The sequence below is a fragment of the Octopus sinensis genome, linkage group LG4 (assembly GCF_006345805.1).
Source record: "Octopus sinensis linkage group LG4, ASM634580v1, whole genome shotgun sequence".
NCBI classification, from domain to species: Eukaryota; Metazoa; Mollusca; class Cephalopoda; order Octopoda; family Octopodidae; genus Octopus; species Octopus sinensis.
This window is the reverse complement of record NC_043000.1, coordinates 124,867,099-124,885,290: the sequence shown is the minus strand read 5'-3', so window position 1 is coordinate 124,885,290 and position 18,192 is coordinate 124,867,099. Positions and strand designations below refer to the sequence as shown.

Here is an 18,192-nt window from a genome sequence, read left to right as displayed (position 1 = left end):
TGTATGTATGTATGTATGTATATATATATATATATATATATATATATATATATATACTTATTTAAGCAGCAGAAAATTCAACAAAATCTGTTACTCTGAGTTTCTCAGTGCCGTTCATCTAGCAAAAACTGTCAGATGAATGGCAACGAGAAACTCAGAGTAACAGAATTTGTTGAATTTTCTGCTGCTTAAAATAAAGCATATTACTCTACCACTGGTATTTGAGTACTCTTTTTTCCACCTTGTTTCACATTTTGTGTTTACTCCGGTATATATATATATATATATATATATATGTGTGGTGTGTGTGTGTGTGTGTGTGTGTGTGTGTGTGTGTGTGTGTGTGTGTGTGTGTGTGAGTGTGTGGATATATATTGGGTCATATCATAAATAATGCATTTTTTAATACTTCTTATTTTTCAAAATTAAGATAAACAAAGTTCTTTTTCAAAACTAAAATAAACTCTCCTTCATTTTCTACAATACTCTTCCATCTATCTGGTAGACTTGCAAGACCCCTCTTCCAAAATTCACTTGCCTGTGATGAAAAATAATTCCTCCAGTACTGTTCTGACCTCATCTACAGAATTCATATTTTTTCCATCCAAATGATTTTGAAGACTGCAGAACAAATGATAATCAGTTGGTGCAATGTCCGGCGAATGCGGTGGGTGGGACATCGTTTTCCACTCAAACTGTCCAGCCTTTGGAATGTCATCCTTGCTGTATGTGGCCGAGTATTATCCTGATGGAAGAACACATTTCATCTTGAAACCAAAAATGGTCATTTTTCTTCTAATGCTGACTTAAGCCGTTCAAGCTGCTCACAGTAGATCTCCTTTATTATCATTTGGTTTGGGTTTAAAATTTCAAAGTGGACTAAACCTTTCATATACTACCAAACAGATAACAACCCCTTACATGGGTGAAGCCCCTCTTTAGCTTACCCACTGTCTTTGGTGCTTGACAGTTTTATAGAGAACCCATTTCTCATCACTAGTCACTATTCAGTCCAAAAAACGTTCATTGGTGCGATGTGACAGCAAAGAAGAGCACACATTCACTCTCTGAGCACAATTAGACTTGGAAAGTTTGTGATGAACCCATTAACCCAATTTGCTGACTTTTCCAATGGCATGCAGGTGTTGATGAATGATTGCGTGACCAAATCCAAGCTTCTTTGCTAGTTCCTCAACAGTTACGATGGGATTTTGCTCCACCAAGGTTTGCAGGAGGTCCTTGTCAAGCTCTTCAGATCTTCTAGGGCAAGGCTCATCTTCTAGGCTGTAGTTTCCAGCTCAGATGTTCTGGAACTATTGTTGATACTGGCTTACACTTACTGTCTGATCCCCATACACTGCATTGATATTCCTTGCACTTTCCACTGCATTGTTGCTTTTATTGAACTCATAAAGCAAAATATACTGAATATGCTCCTTTGTCACTTCCATTATAGCTTTGAAAAAATAGCTGTTAAAATCGAACTGCACTCTTCAAAACTTGCACTAAGAATAAGGACAAGCTAAAATTACTATCTGGCTTTATAGCAAGTTGATTTAGGTAGTTTATCCTGTCCCTCTCAGACTTTTATTTCATGCAGTTGAAAAAACCACATTATTTATGGGATGACCCAATGTGTATGTGTGTGTGTGTGTGTGTTTGTGTGTGTGGGGTTTCTTTCAGTATCATTCAACCAATTCCACTCACAAGGCTTTGATCATCCTGAGGCTATAATAGAAAACACTTGCCCAAGGTGCTACACAGTGGGACTGAACCCAGAACCATGTGATTGGGATGCAAGCTTCTTCCCACACAGCCACATCTGCACCTAATTTTTATGACCAGTGATGTCATTGCTACAGATCTCATCTCCACTGCTTTCATTTCCACTGCTTCTTTCATCATCACTACAGTTATCATCATCGTCACACCAGTTTCATTGCTGTTGTGATGAGAAACAATTGCCAGAACCAAATCGTTTTATTTGGCTTAAACATTCAACTTCAGTATTTGAAGTACAAGTGTAAACATGTTCGTTTTTATTGCATATGGCTGGCTGCCAGTCTCCAACAAAAGTATAGCAATACTTTACGTCCGGAAGTAGTAATAACGATTTCATAGCATTCACCAGTACTTTTAAATATTTAAATCCATCCAGTGGTCTCCAGATTCTTGTTGAGCAGTGAGGAAATTTGTATGGTTGGAGCCATGATTTCCTCTTCAATAATTGGATCAATACTGAACTGTTCCTGCTCACATGCTTACTGAGTCAAACTACTTTGCATGTCAAAGCAGCAACCATCAATAGATCAACCATCAACAGATGCAGAGCTTGCAACATGGGCTGGATTCCTCTACAAGTGGTCATCATAGCAACCATCAATGGAACCAGAGTTTGATTGGTTCCCTATGGAGCTCCAGATTGGGCCATATTTTTTGTTGTGATTGTGTCAGTTTGATCATTGGTATATTGCATATGAAGACAGAGATAAATAACATCAATTTGTTTCAACATCCTTAACTTGTGGCTTATATTGTTGAGCTTGGTTCAACTTGTGGCTGAGCCAAGTTCAGAAATTCATCCATCCATCCATCCATCTATCCATCCATCATCATCATAATCATCATCGTTGTCATTTAACGTCTGCTTTCCATGCTAGCATGGGTTGGACGATTTGACTGAGGGCTGGCAAACCAGATGGCTGCACCAGGCTTCAATCTTGATCTGGCAGAGTTTCTACAACTGGATGCCCTTCCTAACGCCAACCACTCCGAGAGTGTAGTGGGTGCTTTTACATGTCACTGGCACGGGGCCAGCTAGGCAGTACTGGCAACGACCTCGCTCGAATCTTTTACACATGCCACCGGCACAGGTGCCAGTAAGGCGATGCTGGTAACGGTCACGCTCGGATAGTGTCTTTTACGTGCCACTGGCACAGAGGCCAGATAGCCATTCTAGCAACAATCATGCTCATCTAAGTAAAGACTGTTTCATTGATGAGTGATACTGAAAGCGAAACAGTGTTTCTTGATGAGTCAGATTCATCACAATTCTTCTAAGATGTCACCCTGTAGTGACTTTTCTTTTTCTGGCAGCTTTCTTGAAGAAAGGGCCTCTGTTGTAACATTTAGACATTTGGCTTGACTGTTTTCAATAGGATGGCATGGAAAATTGCTTAATCTGGGACACTTGCCAAAGGTACCATGCAGTGGGAGTGAACTTGAAATCACATTGTTGAAAAGTGAACTTCTGAACCACACAGCCATGACTGAGCTTCTTATTGTTCCTCAAAAGGTTACAAGCAACTTGAGACATAAATTGGGATGCTTACTTGGGGTGGATCAAAGTCAGAGCAACAAACATAGAGAATATATTTTGAAAGCAGTGAATTAGCTTAAGTGCTGTCATATCTGAACATGCAAAGGAAAACCTTGTTTATTCACCCATAACCATAAAAAAGTAGCTATAAGAGTTATAGAGTTATAGAATGATAGGGGTCACTTGAAATTGACACTGAAATGCTCAAAACGTTGAGTGACATGAGTTTGACATTAAGAGAATGGTAGAATTATGAGATGCATTCATCACAAGTTTTTTTTTTAAATATCTCCCATAGAAAAAAAGCAAGTTCTTAGATTTGACATAGTGTCATAATCAAGTCATTCTAGAATGATATAAAAGTTTACATAATCGATGATTTCAGGTGGTGATATATTGAGAAGTATCTAGTAAGAGCAGAACATCAATAGCTGTGTTATCTTTACTGGATGTGTGTCAGATGTCAAAACTGTTGAGTGATAATTCCTTATACCAATGAATAATCTTATCATTCTTCATTTTTTGCATTACTTTTTCTGACTAAAATATGAATGAGATAAGCTCACAATGCAAAATATATTTGAAGTAGAAATGTTAAAAAAAGCCTCACCACTTCCTAACACTTTCTAGCCGTTCAAGAATTTGGAACTGGAGATCTCCATTTCCAGCGACTTCGAGGTCCACCTCCCAGTGGTGTCGGTTGTCATTGAAGAGCCCTAAACTACAACAAGACGACCGAAGTTTTTCTTTTCAAGGTCTGGGGTCTCCCGCTCCTAAACCCTAGACCATCACCTATCACCCTTACATGTCTTGTTGCTTAACAACAACAACAGTCCTTGTGCCAAAATTTGAAACCAGTGTAGATCCAACTTCGCATTTATGGACCCGGGTGACTTTTATGAGACTTTCTGTTTTTTTAATGCATCTATGTGCCATCAAATACGATAATTATCAAATTTGGATAGATTTTGACCGGTATTGATATTTTAAAACTCTCAATGTTTTCTATGAGAATCATAGTCTTCCTTTCAATTGATCTTAGATTTGTTTTATGGTGAGAAAATTTCTTAGAAAAGAGACTTCTTCACATTGGCACTTTTACACCTTATGGAGCAAAGGCCAACAACTGCTTCTACCTGAACTTTCATTCCCATTTCATGTTGATGTTTCTGCTTCTCTCCAGTTGGATCGCTGCTTCTTGGAGGAGGCTCTGTTCTCTCAGGTTGTATTTGTTTTGAATTGCCATCGAAGCTAACTTTTCTTTTTTCAAGGTGGAGAAACTGGCTCTACACAAAATCATTTTCATATCTGGGAAGATGTGATTCATATTAGTTTGGCCTCTTTCCAGCATGACCTATTCAGCTCTCTTAGGAGACACACAAGCCACCTTGTCACTGAGGCACACAAGCCACCTTGTCACAACAAGGACAGGACCTTGTGGGGCTGGAGAAGAAAGCAACAGGTTTGTTACATCATGTAAATGACAGGTTTATTACACATGGCAAGCTGACAGAAACGTTAGCACGCTGGACGAAATGCTTAGCAATATTTCGTCTGCCGCTAGGTTCTGAGTTCAAATTCCGCCGAGGTCGACTTTGCCTTTCATCCTTTTGGGGTCAATTAAATAAGTACCAATTACACACTGGGGTCTATGTAATCAACTTAATCCGTTTGTCTGAACTTGTTTGTCCTCTCTGTGTTTAGCCCCTTGTGGGTAGTAAAGAAATGGGTTTATTACACTGAGAAAGGAGACCTGGGATCAAAGTCCTGGAGACACCAGTTTCAGCAGAGAGTGGAACTTCAGGCAAAACAGGTGAAATTGAGGGGCATTAATAATATACATCAGTAGATACAGTGTGAGATTCACAAAGTTTTTGTGAGGCTACTTAGAATTGTGACATAAGATTCAATGTGTCCACTCTGTAGTTGTTTCAAGACTGCAGTAGGAATCTACAAAATACTGAATCCTGCTGCTTAATGAGGATGTGCTGAGAAGATAATCATCATCATCGTCATCGTCGTCATCATTGCCATCATCATCATCACTACTACCATCATCATCATCACCCCCACCACCACCACTACTACCATCATCATCATCATCATCATCATCCTTTAACGTATGTTTTCCATGTGGCATGGGTTAGACGGTTTGACAGGAGCTGGCCAGACTCCAGTCGTCTGTTGTGGCATGGTTTCTACAACTGGATGACCCTTCCTGACACCATGAAGGGTAACTATTACAGAATTGTAGTCAACATAATTTACAATATGGCTAAAGATTGATGGTGAGATGAAGTTAGTAAAGTTGAGTGAATCATTTTCATTCTGTAGGTCTGGGAACTCAGTAAGAAAATTTTAAGAACATAGTTTTCGTTGGTGTCTATGCTTGCAGCTAATGAAGTGCTGTCAGAATGATGTGGCCAAAGAGATTCTTCCATTGTTGTTGTTGTTGTTGTTGCATTTCACTACTTCAAGACATGACCCGGGGCACTTTCTTGTCAAACTTATGGAGGTAATTGTTTCTAAATTGTAACTAAATAAATTTCAGTAATGAGAGACAGTTGCCTAGAATCGTATTTTATTTGGTAAAAGCATTCAAAGTGTTAAGTGGGAAGGTGTTCGTTTTTATTACAGCCTTCATCTATGAAGTGTACCATAATGCCCTAGACCAGAAATAGCAATCATCCTGCTGCAGCTATCATCATCATCATCATCATCATCTTCCTCATCATCATCATCATCATCATCATAACCACAACTATTGTTGTGAACACCACCACCACCATCATCATCATCATCATTACTGTGGCTATCATCATCATCATCATCACCCCTATCATCATCATCACCACCTCCACCATCATCATCGTCATCATCACCACCACCATTATCATCTTTGTCAGTATCATCATCATTGCTGTCATCATTATCGTCATTGTCGTTGTCATCGTCGATGTTGTTGTCATCATCTTTGCTACCATCATCATCATTGTCATCACGGCTTTCATCACCACCACTACTACTTGATCCAGCAAGGATTCCTCTGTAGGGTTGCATGACGTGCTAGAAATAGCAGCCAAAACTCTCACATCACATCTGTCTAGATTAAAAAAGAAAGGTCATAATGCTTTTACATTAAGTCATCTTGGTTAGATAAATAATCAGAAATCAGTGGACTATGAACTATAAGGTTATGAGTTCAAATCTTCAGATCTTCCTCAGTGGGATGGTGGTGCTGTTACACACATAGAGACACAGCTGAAGATATTTCAACCAATTGAAAAGAAGTCACTGACAAATACACTTTAATCTCTTACCCAGTAATAAGCTGTCTTCTCTTTCTCTCCCTCTCTCTCTCTCCCTCTCACTTTCTCTCTCTCCCTCTCTCCTCTCTCCCCACTTTCTCTGTCTTTTCTACCACTGCTACAATGGCCTTTTTGTCTCTGCTAATCATGTGCCGTCTCTCCTTCCAGCACTGTCAACACAGGCATTTCTTCATTTCTTGCCCTTACATGGTTTCCAGCCTCACACTACCCCACGCCTCTCCTACACTCAGTCATTTGTTCCCAGTATGTCAGTCTTCTGGAAATCTTTCCTGCTGCTACTAACTTACTAACCATGGAACATTAATAGATCATTAAGCACAACACTAAATAACTTCAGTCATACTAGACTCGACAGGTCTGTAAATGCCACGGGTACAGCACCTTCCTCAACATAAAAGCCAATAGGAAAAAAAGAATAAATAATATAAAAGCCATCTGTGTATCATACATAATGCAAATACAACGTGAAAAGCAAATTGACTGCAGTATTTTTCCAGAAATGACATCTCCTATGGATGTACTGTGTTTAAAAACACAAATGTATAGTGATTGATGAAAATTATCTAGCAGTGGCTGTGAGAATGCCAGATGCATGTTTCTGCCTTGTTGAGCTTTGTCAGTAGCATAGGAGCATGTACCCACTGCTAAATGAATGTTAAGATCTGTCACTACTGATATAATTTCTTATTTGTACTTGTGATGGCATTTATCTGAGATGGGCTGAGACAGTTCTCACCAACGAGTTCACCATGTCCCTCACAAATGCTGGCAACATCCAGCAGTCAGCCACAATTGAGGCTTTAGGGAATACCCACTCTCAGTTCCACTGCTGAAGACCATAGATGCAGGGGCTCACCTGTGCTTCTATGTCTACCTTTATCATTGTCAGTCAAATCTTCAGTTGTCTTCCAGTTTGTTTGTGCCAACCAAGGAGAGGAGCCAGGTTGACTGCCATGTGAATGAATTCCCTTGGAGGCTGACAGAGAGTATGGCCAAACCATCTTAGAAGTCTTGTGAGTAGAGCTTGTTTCAGGGAGTTTATGCAACAGGATTATCAAATTTCGGGGTTCAAAATGAAGTCCAATAGATGAACATGCAGAATTTGACATAAGCAGTAGTGGTCAAAGATTTCAAGTTCTTGGAGATCTTTGACCCTCACTGGTTAGGATTTGCACCCATAGAGAAGAATAACCTAAGTGAGTGCTTGGAAAATATTTTTTGTGTATAACACTTGATGTGTTATACACTTTTAATGTATTACACACTTTTGTGTAAATTTTGAGCATAATATTTGATGTAAATATTGAGTTGTCTGGAAAGTTCATGCTGATTTTTAAAGGAAAGAAAAAGGTCAATAAATACTTGCCATTACATTTTTAATCAACCAAATATGAACCATTTTGTTGCACAATGCGTCTCCATCTTTCCTTTAACATGAAAATACCCTCTTCCCAGAATTGAGGTGGTTTCATGGCAAAGAATTCATCAAGGTATCTCTTTACATCATCCAAGGAATTGAAATTTTTATCATTAAGACTATTCTGCAGAGACCTGAATAAGTGGAAATCTGAAGGAGCAATATCTGATGAATATGGATTGTGGGGTAATACATCCCAGCCGAGCTGAAGCAATTTTTGTCTGGTTCCCAAAGCATCAAGTGCCAAAAATGAACTTTCTTATCTTCCATTTTAAAGGGTTACAGAATTAACACAGGTTATAGGAACATAAACTTTCTTCCCTGAAAAGATAGCTTAAAATGTGCTCCAAATGGAGGTGTAGTCAAATCCTATTTTATGGACTCAACCATGTTCTAAAATAAGTCAGAAGGTAAGCTACTATAAACCGGCACAAACTTTCCGGACAACCCAATACATTGTATAAAAGCAAATTAGCAGAAGTGTTCATCTGGAGATAATATATCTTATGGACTGATTGTATTTATAAGCAGAAATGTATTAGTAGCAGATGATTATTATCCAGCTGTAGCAGTGAGAATGTTAGATGTGCATTTCTGCCTCATTGGGATTTGTCAGAAGCATAGAAGTATGTATTTATTGGCAGCCACATGCTAAGACAAAATCTGTCAACATTGATATAGGGAAACAGTAATTGAAATAATTCACTGATGCTGCAATTTGCCACCGGACTGAATAAAGATCTGTTATGTGCAACGGAAGCAGTATTAAATTAAAGTAGCTGCATGATTATCATAATTAATGCAGATGCATTGTGAAAAGGCAAATTAAATGCAGTATTCTTTCCCAAGACAAATAGTGCTGGCAAAATCTGCATTCTCAAAATTGTAAAACATCTTGAGAAACCATACTCTGGGCATCAAGACCAAGATCTGTATATTGAACTGCTGTGTCTACCCTGTGTTAATATACAGAGGTGAAGCATGGTCTATGACACCAAAAATCAGAAGGTGCTGTGAAATGTGATTCTTAGGGAAAATATTCTTTTTTTTTCTATTCTAGGCACAAGGCCCAAAACTTTTGGGGAGGGAGCCAGTTGATTAGATCAACCCTAGTATGCAACTGGTATTTAATTCATCAACCCCCAAAAGGATGAAAAGCAAAATCGACCACAGCAGAATTTAAACTCAGAGCATAAAGACAGATGAAATACCACTAAGCATATCGTCCAGCATGCTAATGTTTCTGCTGGTTCGCCACCTTATTCTTGGGAAGAATATTGAGAATAGTATGGACAGACAAACTATCTAATAAAGAAATGATGACCCAGGTTGTAGTAAATAGGATATGTCTTCATAGGATAAGGGCTGGAAGAAATAATGCTAAGGAGTTTTTTCAACATGGCTGAAGTGGGAAGACCAATAATGGCAGAAAATAACATCACTAGGTGAGACAAGCTGACACTGAATTAGCTTCGCTGATTGACAGGTGACGCTCTCATTTAGAGAATGCATGGGCTGAGACTACGTGCCTTCGTTGGTCAGTTAAAGTTGAGACAGTGTCACGTGACAACTTGCTGGGGCTGTCTGCTGGAGCCTAGCAGCAGGTATTTAAGGAAAGAATTTGACAAGACACTCGTTGATGTTACATCAAAGAGGCCAGGGAACAGAAGAAAGAAAGAGAAAGAAGACATGCACTCAACACCAGAGCTGAAGACACCTCCAAAAGCGGGGCACCCCGCCACATCAATACAGTAGAGGAGTAGGGGCCGAAACTGGACGTGGTTTTTCCTGATGATGTCTTGAGCTAACTGAATCCTATAAAGGAGCTGTTGAGGAAGGTAGCAGACCACGAAACATGGTTGAAATTCCTCCTCCATGATTCTACTACCTTTCCACCTTTTATGAAAAGGATAGACTAATGCCTAAATTTACAAACCTATCATTCCCATACAAGCATTACAATATGGTTTTATAACCAGAGAAGCAAATCTGACATTTTCTTTCGGCAAGAATCTATACTGGATGCTTCATCACATTTTACAATTCTATGTAAAACAATAAAGATTATCATTTGAAAATATCTTTAATGCTCTTCTCTTTTGGCAACAGACTTATCTTTATCACTTTATCACCTTTCTATCAGCTTGTCTCTAACCCTGCGCTTTATTTTCACTTTTTGCCTTTTTTATATACTCCCTCATTCTTTCTTTTCTTCTCTTATACACACAACTGTTTACATATCCTCCAACATCTTGCTCTCTGCCCCCTCTCTCGCTCTCTCACACACACACACACATACACACACATACACACACATACATACATACATACATACATACATACACACACACACACATACACACACATTCTCATGTAAACAATGATTACATATGCTACAACATTCCCTCTCTTTCTCTCTCTCTGCCTATCTCTCACTCCCTCTCTTACTCTCCTCTCTTTCACTTTCTCTCTCTCTTACTCTCTTTCTGTCACTCTCTCTTTCTCTCACTCTCTATGTCTCTCCTTACCTCTCTCTTGCTCTGGCACTTTCATTCTCTTCTCTCTCAATCTACCTCTCTTTCTCTCTCTCACTTGCTCTCTCTCTCATTTTCTCTCTCTCTCACTTTCTGTCTCTCTCACTCTCTCTCTCTCCTTCTCTCCCTTTTGCTCTCCTAAAGTAATTTACCCAACTTTAGCAATGATCACATTTTAATTTTTAAAACACTGTAAAATATTTATTTTAAGCCAAGTAATTAACTTGTTTGTCATAACCAACGATTAATTCCTGAAAAACAAAATCTGGCAGAATTAGGAACCAAACAATGAAGTTTCTCTAAAGGAAAAGCCTGCTGCTGCTGCTGCTGCTGTTGTTGTTCTTGTTGTTGTTCCTGATGTCATTGCTTTTCTCATTGTTCTTGTTGCTGCTGTTATTGTGTTTGCTGTTGTTGTTTCTGTTGTTGTTGTTGTTGTTGTTGTTGTTGTTCTTCTTCTTCTTCTTCTTCTTCTTCTTCTTCTTCTTCTTCTTCTTCTCCTTCTTCTTCTTCTTCTTCTTCTTCTTCTCCTCCTTCTTCTTCTTCTTCTCTTCTTCTTCTTCTTCTTCTTCTTCTTCTTCTTCTTCTTCTTTTTCTTCTTCTTCTTCCAATCAGGACACACGCCATTAGCCACAAAGAATTATCTCTAATTCAAGCCTACTCTAAGCTACTAAGAATGCGTGTGGCAACTTGAAGATCCAACCACCACACGCGATAGACTGGTGGTTGCACTGGTGCAAAAGCTACGTTGTTATCCTTATTCTGTAAACGTTGGCTTTTTAACAGATGGAGAGCTGAACCATCCTGGGGTACAGAGGATTCGCAATCTAGACTAGGGTCTGAAAGTTTACTATACCATAGTGGGTTACACCATGGTTCCTCTGCTTCGTGGAAGAAGTAGGCAGAAAGAGTGAGAGAAAGTTGTGATGAAAGAGTGCAGCGGGATTCACACGCCCACCCACCCCACCGGAGCCTCGTTGGGCTCAGGTGTTTTTGCTCAATAAACACTCACGATGCCCGGTCTGGGAATCGAAACCATGTTCTTACAACCGTGAGTCCACTGCCCTACCCACTGGGCCATTGCGCCTCCACTCTCTTGTTGTCATTGCAGTTGTTGTTGTTTTGTTGTCATTGTTTCGTTGTTTTGCCCTGTTGTGGCTTGAGAGGTTGTTGGTCTGGTCTTTGGTGATGGCCGGTTGGAGTGATGAATGAAAATATGCTTCTTGGGCTGCATGTAGAAGTAACTGAGCAACATCTGTGAACATTTTACAGAAGATTTTATTATCTTTAGGTGCAGGAGAGACTGTGTGGTAAGAAGCTTGCAGTGGGTTCAGTCCCACTGTGTGGAACCTTGGGCAAGTGTCTTCTGCTATAGCCTCGGGCTGACCAAAACCTTGTGAGTGGATTTGGTAGACAGAAACTGAAAGAAGCCTGTCATATATATGTATATATATATATGTGTGTGTGTGTGTGTGTGTGTGTTTGTGTGCCTGTGTTTGTCCCCCCAACATCGCTTGACAACCGATGCTGGTGTGTTTATATCCTCGAAACTTAGCGGTTCGGCAAAAGAGACCGATAGAATAAGTACTAGGCTTACAAAGAATAAGTCCTGGGGTCGATTTGCTCAACTAAAGGCAGTGCTCCAGCATGGCCACAGTCAAATGACTGAAACAAATAAAAGAGTAAAAGAGAGTTATCACACATAAAGATAAACTGCGTTGGCCTTTTACAAATAACAACAGCAATAATTACATACTGGGAGAGATACTGCTTGGAGTTTAGGCTAAGCTGTTGATATGGCAATATGTAGCTTACTCAACATAACTGAAAATGGTTGTGCTATATTCGTGGTCAAGCCAAGTGAGATCAGAATCATTATCAATTCCAGCATTATGTAACTAGCATCTGTGCCTGTGGCATTAGGAAGGGCATCCAGCAATAGAAACCATGCCAAATCAGAGTGGAATCTGGTGCAGTTTCCCAGCTTACTAGTTTTCAGTCAAACCGTCCAACCCATGCCAGCATTGAAAATGGACGTTAAATGATGACAGTGATGATGATGATGAGGATGAGGATGAAGGTTCCTGTCATCTATCTGTGCCCATCTGTTGTAGCCACCTTCTTGGCTCATGCCAAGTAGTTTTTATAGGAGACCGCAAGTCAAATTCTAGAATGTTCAAGAAAACCTGTCCACACTATTGTTTTGTGAAACTATGGTGGTTTGCTTGTGATGTCTGACCATGTACCCAGGTACCTGAGTTCAAATCAGTCCCATCTCAACCCTGATAAAGCAAACTTACGAGGCAAGGTTTATATCAGTGGTTCTTAACCCAAATAGTGAACTTTCTTCAGGCCATTGCCAGCTCACAAGGGATTCACAAATATCAAGAAGGCTCTTGAGCCAAAGGAATTGGTACTGGGTATTTTAGAGGAGTGGTAGTCATGATTTTTCATAGAAATCTAATATTTTAACCAAGTATAATACTTATATTTTTAACACACTTTTCCAAAACATTTTTGTCAAGATTAGGATATGAATCAGATATTGCATTATCAGAGAACAGAAAACATTAACTAAAGATGCACCAATGTCCATTGTAATTTCATTATCTGAGTTCTCACTAATTACTGAAGCAAGTAAAAGATAAAAGCTAAGTTACATATAAAAGGTTATGTAATATATAAAAGCTATATAATATTAATTGTTGTTATTGTTGCTGTTTGGTTTTATCTTAGTTCTGATAAGCAGATTTATGACCAAAAAAATTTCAGCCATGGCCATCTTGTATTGTTTAAGTATATCTTGGACTACATTATCCAGCATGTCCTTCTATTTTTTAAGAAAGCAGGGTAAGATTTAAGGAAGATGTAGCTTTTGTTTCTAGCCATTTGCATGGACAAGTAGAGGCATCTGGTTTCAACTGAGGTGTTGTCATGCTGGAGCACTGCCTCCTAGACTATAGTCAAATACATTGACTCCAGCTATTTTTGTGACAGATACTCTCTATTACTCTTTTACACTTTTACTTGTTTCAGTCATTTGACTGCAGCCATGCTGGAGCACCGCCTTTAGTCGAGTAAATCGACCCCAGGACTTATTCTTTGTAAGCCTAGTATTTATTCTATCGGTCTCTTTTGCCAAACCGCTAAGTTAAGGGATGTAAACACACCAGCATCAGTTGTCAAGTGATGCTGGGGGGACACAGACACACACACACACATACACATATATAATGGTTTTCTTTCAGCTTCCATCTACCAAATCTACTCACAAGGCTTAGGTCGGCCTGAGGCTATAGTAGAAGACACTTGCCCAAAGTGTTATGCAGTGGGCCTGAACCCAGAACCATGTGGCTGGTAAGCAAGCAACTTACCACACAGCCACCCCTGTACCTATGTTGTTTATTCTTCATATTTTCTTTTTCTATCTTATATAGCATGAAGCTATTTTTGGATATTCATGTGCTGTTGTGTACACGTACCCATAACTTAGCGGTTTGGCAAAAAAGACCAATAGACTAAGTACTAGGCTTACAAAGAATAAGTCCGGGGGGGGGGAATGTGCACGACTAAAGGCAGTGCTCCAGCGTAACAAGTAAAAAAGAATAAAAAACTGAGATATTGGTGGGGTTTTGGTAGGGTTCTTTGCTGCAAAACATGTGAAGAAATCTTGATCGAGGCATGGCTACGTAGTTAAGAAGAAACTCACTTTGCAACCGTATGTCTGTAAAATATCATTCAGTAAAACAGGACTTTGGGCTACAACATTGAAAAACCACAGGTGTCAAGCAACCAATTAAAGGTAATCCACATTCCCATTATTCCAGAGATATTTGGCAACTGCCTGAATGGCAAAACATAATGTCTACACTAGCAGCCAGTCGTTTATTATACAGAGTACAATGTGGTAATCTGCTCATGTTGCCCTTCTTCTCAGCTATATTTGTTCCTCTATAACACTAGGCTCCTGAGGTGGATACAACAAAGATAGACAAGGTGGATTTGGTTGGAGTATGAAAGTTGTTGATCCTTACAACTTATCATTACTGTATTTGGTACTCATGTAGAAGTGTCTGTGTGGTAAGTAGCTGGCTTACCAACCACATGGCCCCGGGTTCAGCCCCACTGCATGACACCTTGGGCAAGTGTCTTCTACTATAGCCTCGGGCTGACCAAAGCCTTGTGAGTGGATTTGGTAGATGGAAACTGAAAGAAGCCTGTCGTATATATATATATATAATATATATGTATGTGTGTGTATATGTTTGTGTGTCTGTGTTTGTCCCCCCAACATTGCTTGACAACCGATGCTGGTGTGTTTACATCCCTGTAACTTAGTGGTTCAGCAAAAGAGACTGAAAGAATAAGTACTAGGCTTACAAAGAATAAGTCCTGGGGTCGATTTGCTTGACTAAAGGTGGTGCTCCAGCAAGGCTGCAGTCAAGTGACTGAAACAAGTAAAAGAGAGTAAAGAGTATATATATATATATATATGATGGGCTTCTTTCAGTTTCCGTCTACAAAATCCACTCACAAGGCTTTGGTCAGCCAGAGGCTATAGCAGAAGACACTTGCCCAAGGTGCTATGCTGTGGGATTGAACCCAGAACAATGTGGTTGGTAAACAAGCTACTTACCACACAGCCACTCCTGCGCCTATGTTATATTTAAAATTTAATTGAAAGAAACACAGAGCATCTCAAAATAAATATAGTAATGAAAGGGTTAAGAGAGTGGGATCACAACATTCCTTCCAGACAGGACTGGAGTCCATCATAGGGTTACACATTTACAGCTGAGTGAAATGGAGCAATGTGATATGAAGAGTTTTGCTGAAGAACACAATGCATCACCTGGTCCAGGAATTGAAACCTTGAGTTTGCAATTATGTGCCACATCTTAACCACTAAGGCCACGTGCTTTCAGTGTATGGATGTATGATGTGTATTAAAGATAACTTTTAGGTAAATATGTAGCAATGGGATCCAAATGGAAGGCAGTGAGCTGACAGAAACGTGAGTGAAGGTGCATGGCTCAGTGGTCAGAGCATTGAGCTCACGATTGCGAGGTTGTGATTTCGAATCCCGGACTGGGCTGCGTGTTGTGTCCTTGAGCAAGGTGGTGATAGTAGTGATGATGGTGGTGGTATTAGTGGTGGTGGTGGTGGTGGGTATGATTTTGGTAGTGGTGGTAGCGGTAGTAGTGATGATGGTGATGATGGCAGTAATGGTAGTGGTGGTGGTGGGTATGATTTTGGTAGTGGTTGTAGCAGTAGTAGTGATGATGGTGATGGTGGTGGTGCAGTAGTCGTAGTGATGATGGTGGTGGTGGTGATGTTGGTGGTGATGTTGGTGGTGGTAGCTGTAGTAGTGATGATGGTGATGGTGGCAGTAGTGGTAGTAATGATGGTGGTGGCAGTAGTAGTGGTGGTGGTGGTGGTGGTGGTGGTGGTGGTGGTGGTGGGTGTGATTTTGGTAGTGGTGGTAGTGGTAGTAGTGATGATGGTGATGGTGGCAGATGGGGTGGTGTCGGTGGTGCTGATAACAACAATGATGATGGCTAGTGAAAAAGATAGTAATCTTTATAATATGCAGCATTTAATGAGGTGAATTTGAAAAACAAAGAGAAATGTTTATCAAGTAATTAAGTATATGAGGCATGATAATCAAAACTGTATGTGTGTATGTGTGCGTGTGTGAGAGTGAGAGAGAGTGAGTGTGTGTACGTGTGTGCGTGTGTATGTGTATAAGTATTTATATATATGTATGCAGGTATGTGTGTGTATATGTATGTATGTATGTGTTTATGTATGTGTGTGGTTATATGTGTGTGTGTGCATGTATGCATGTGTCCGTATGTGTGTATGTATGTGTATGTATATATGTATGTATGTTTGTATGTATGTTTGTGTGTGTGCCTATATATATGTATGTGTGTGTGCATGTGTGTATGTATGTATGTATGTATGTATGTTTGTGTGTTTGTGTGTAAGTATTGCATGTATGTATATTTGTGTGTGTGTGTCAGTATGTATGTTTGAATTTATGTATGTTTGTGTGTGTGTGTGTTTGTATATATGTATGTATGTATGTATGTATGTATGTATGTATGTATGCATGCATGTATGTGTGTGTGTATGTACGCATGAATATGTATGCATGCATGTATGTATGTATGTATGTATGTATGTATGTATGTATGTATGTATGTATGTAGCTATGTATGTATGTAAATACGTATGTGTGTATTCATGTATTCATGTATATATGTATGTGTGTGGAGAATGTCTGGGATGAAAAGGTGCTGGTAATAGATGGCAATGATAATAGAGGAATTTATGGACGTAAAATACTTTGATCAAAAGAATTAATATTTACTGGTTAAATAATACATGGCAACAATGAGTAGACATATAATGTTCTGCAGACTTTTTCAGAATAATAGCTTCAAGAAATATGTGGTTCATCATTGTTGTAGTAATAAAGTTTTCTAACATAAGCACAAGGATAGAAATCTTTTTTTAGCACTGAAGAATCGATTTATAATGATTGATTCCAGTACGTGTCTGGTACTTGTTTTATTGACTGCGGCAAGATAAAAGGTAAGGTTGACCTCCTCCAAGTTTGAACTCAGAACTTAAAGAGTTGTAATGGAATAACATGAAATATTTTGTGCAGCACTAACAATTTTGTTTGTGGAGGCACATGGCCTAGTGGTTAGAGCAGTGGACTCGCGGTCGAGGGATCGCGGGTTCGAATCTCAGACTGGGTAATGTGTGTGTTTATGAGCGAAACACCTAAGCTCCACGTGGCTCCAGTAGAAGGTAATGGCGAATTTCTGCTGATTCTTTCACCACAACTTTCTCTCGCTCTTTCCTCCTGCATCTTGCAGCTCACCTGCGACGGACCGGTGTCCTGTCTAGGTGGGGAACCTATACGCCAAGGAAACCGGGAAACCGGCCCTTGTGAGCCAGGCATGGCTCGAGAAGGAACAAACAACACCAACAATTCTGTTAATGTGGTTTCAGATTAAACTGTTTTTTTTTTTTTGTTGCAGTGAAGGGGTGTTTTTTTTTCTGTCTTCTATTTGCCATTCCATCATCATAAGTCTGAAAAAGGATAAAATTTATTCAAATTTCAAAAACGATAAGCATTAATTGTAGAGGAAGCTTATATAGCTTATGACAGTTTATCAAAGATGATGACAACATCAGTTCAACACATTTATCCTCTTCTGTCTCAAGTACATTGTTTCTGATGGTGGCTGACGAGACTGATAAGAGATAAGTAGACGAAGAATAGACAAGACCAATATGAGATAATAGCGGAAGAATAGAGCTACACAAGACCATTAACCCTTAGCCTTTAAACTGACCATATCCAGCCAAAATACTCTACTTGTTTTATTTTCAAACAGGCCGGGTCTGGCCTCTCACACTGACTCTACAATGCCATTCTAGAAATACAAATTCCATCATTTACATCTCACAGGTATGAGATAATGCATGACTAATCTAAAACAATGTCAATAAATAAGCATCACATTTGACAGAATAACCTGAATGCTAAAGGGTTAAAACTGCGATGAAAATATTTTT

General features: G+C 39.4%; 1 long non-coding RNA gene across 1 annotated transcript; it reads left to right on the top strand.

The window, feature by feature from the left end:
* The first annotated feature begins 1,092 nt into the window (after positions 1-1,092).
* On the top strand, positions 1,093-17,595 carry LOC118763283. Its single transcript, XR_004999034.1, has 3 exons — positions 1,093-1,643; positions 16,367-16,394; positions 17,584-17,595. It is a non-coding gene; the product is annotated as an uncharacterized LOC118763283 (long non-coding RNA).
* The last annotated feature ends 597 nt before the right edge of the window (positions 17,596-18,192 follow it).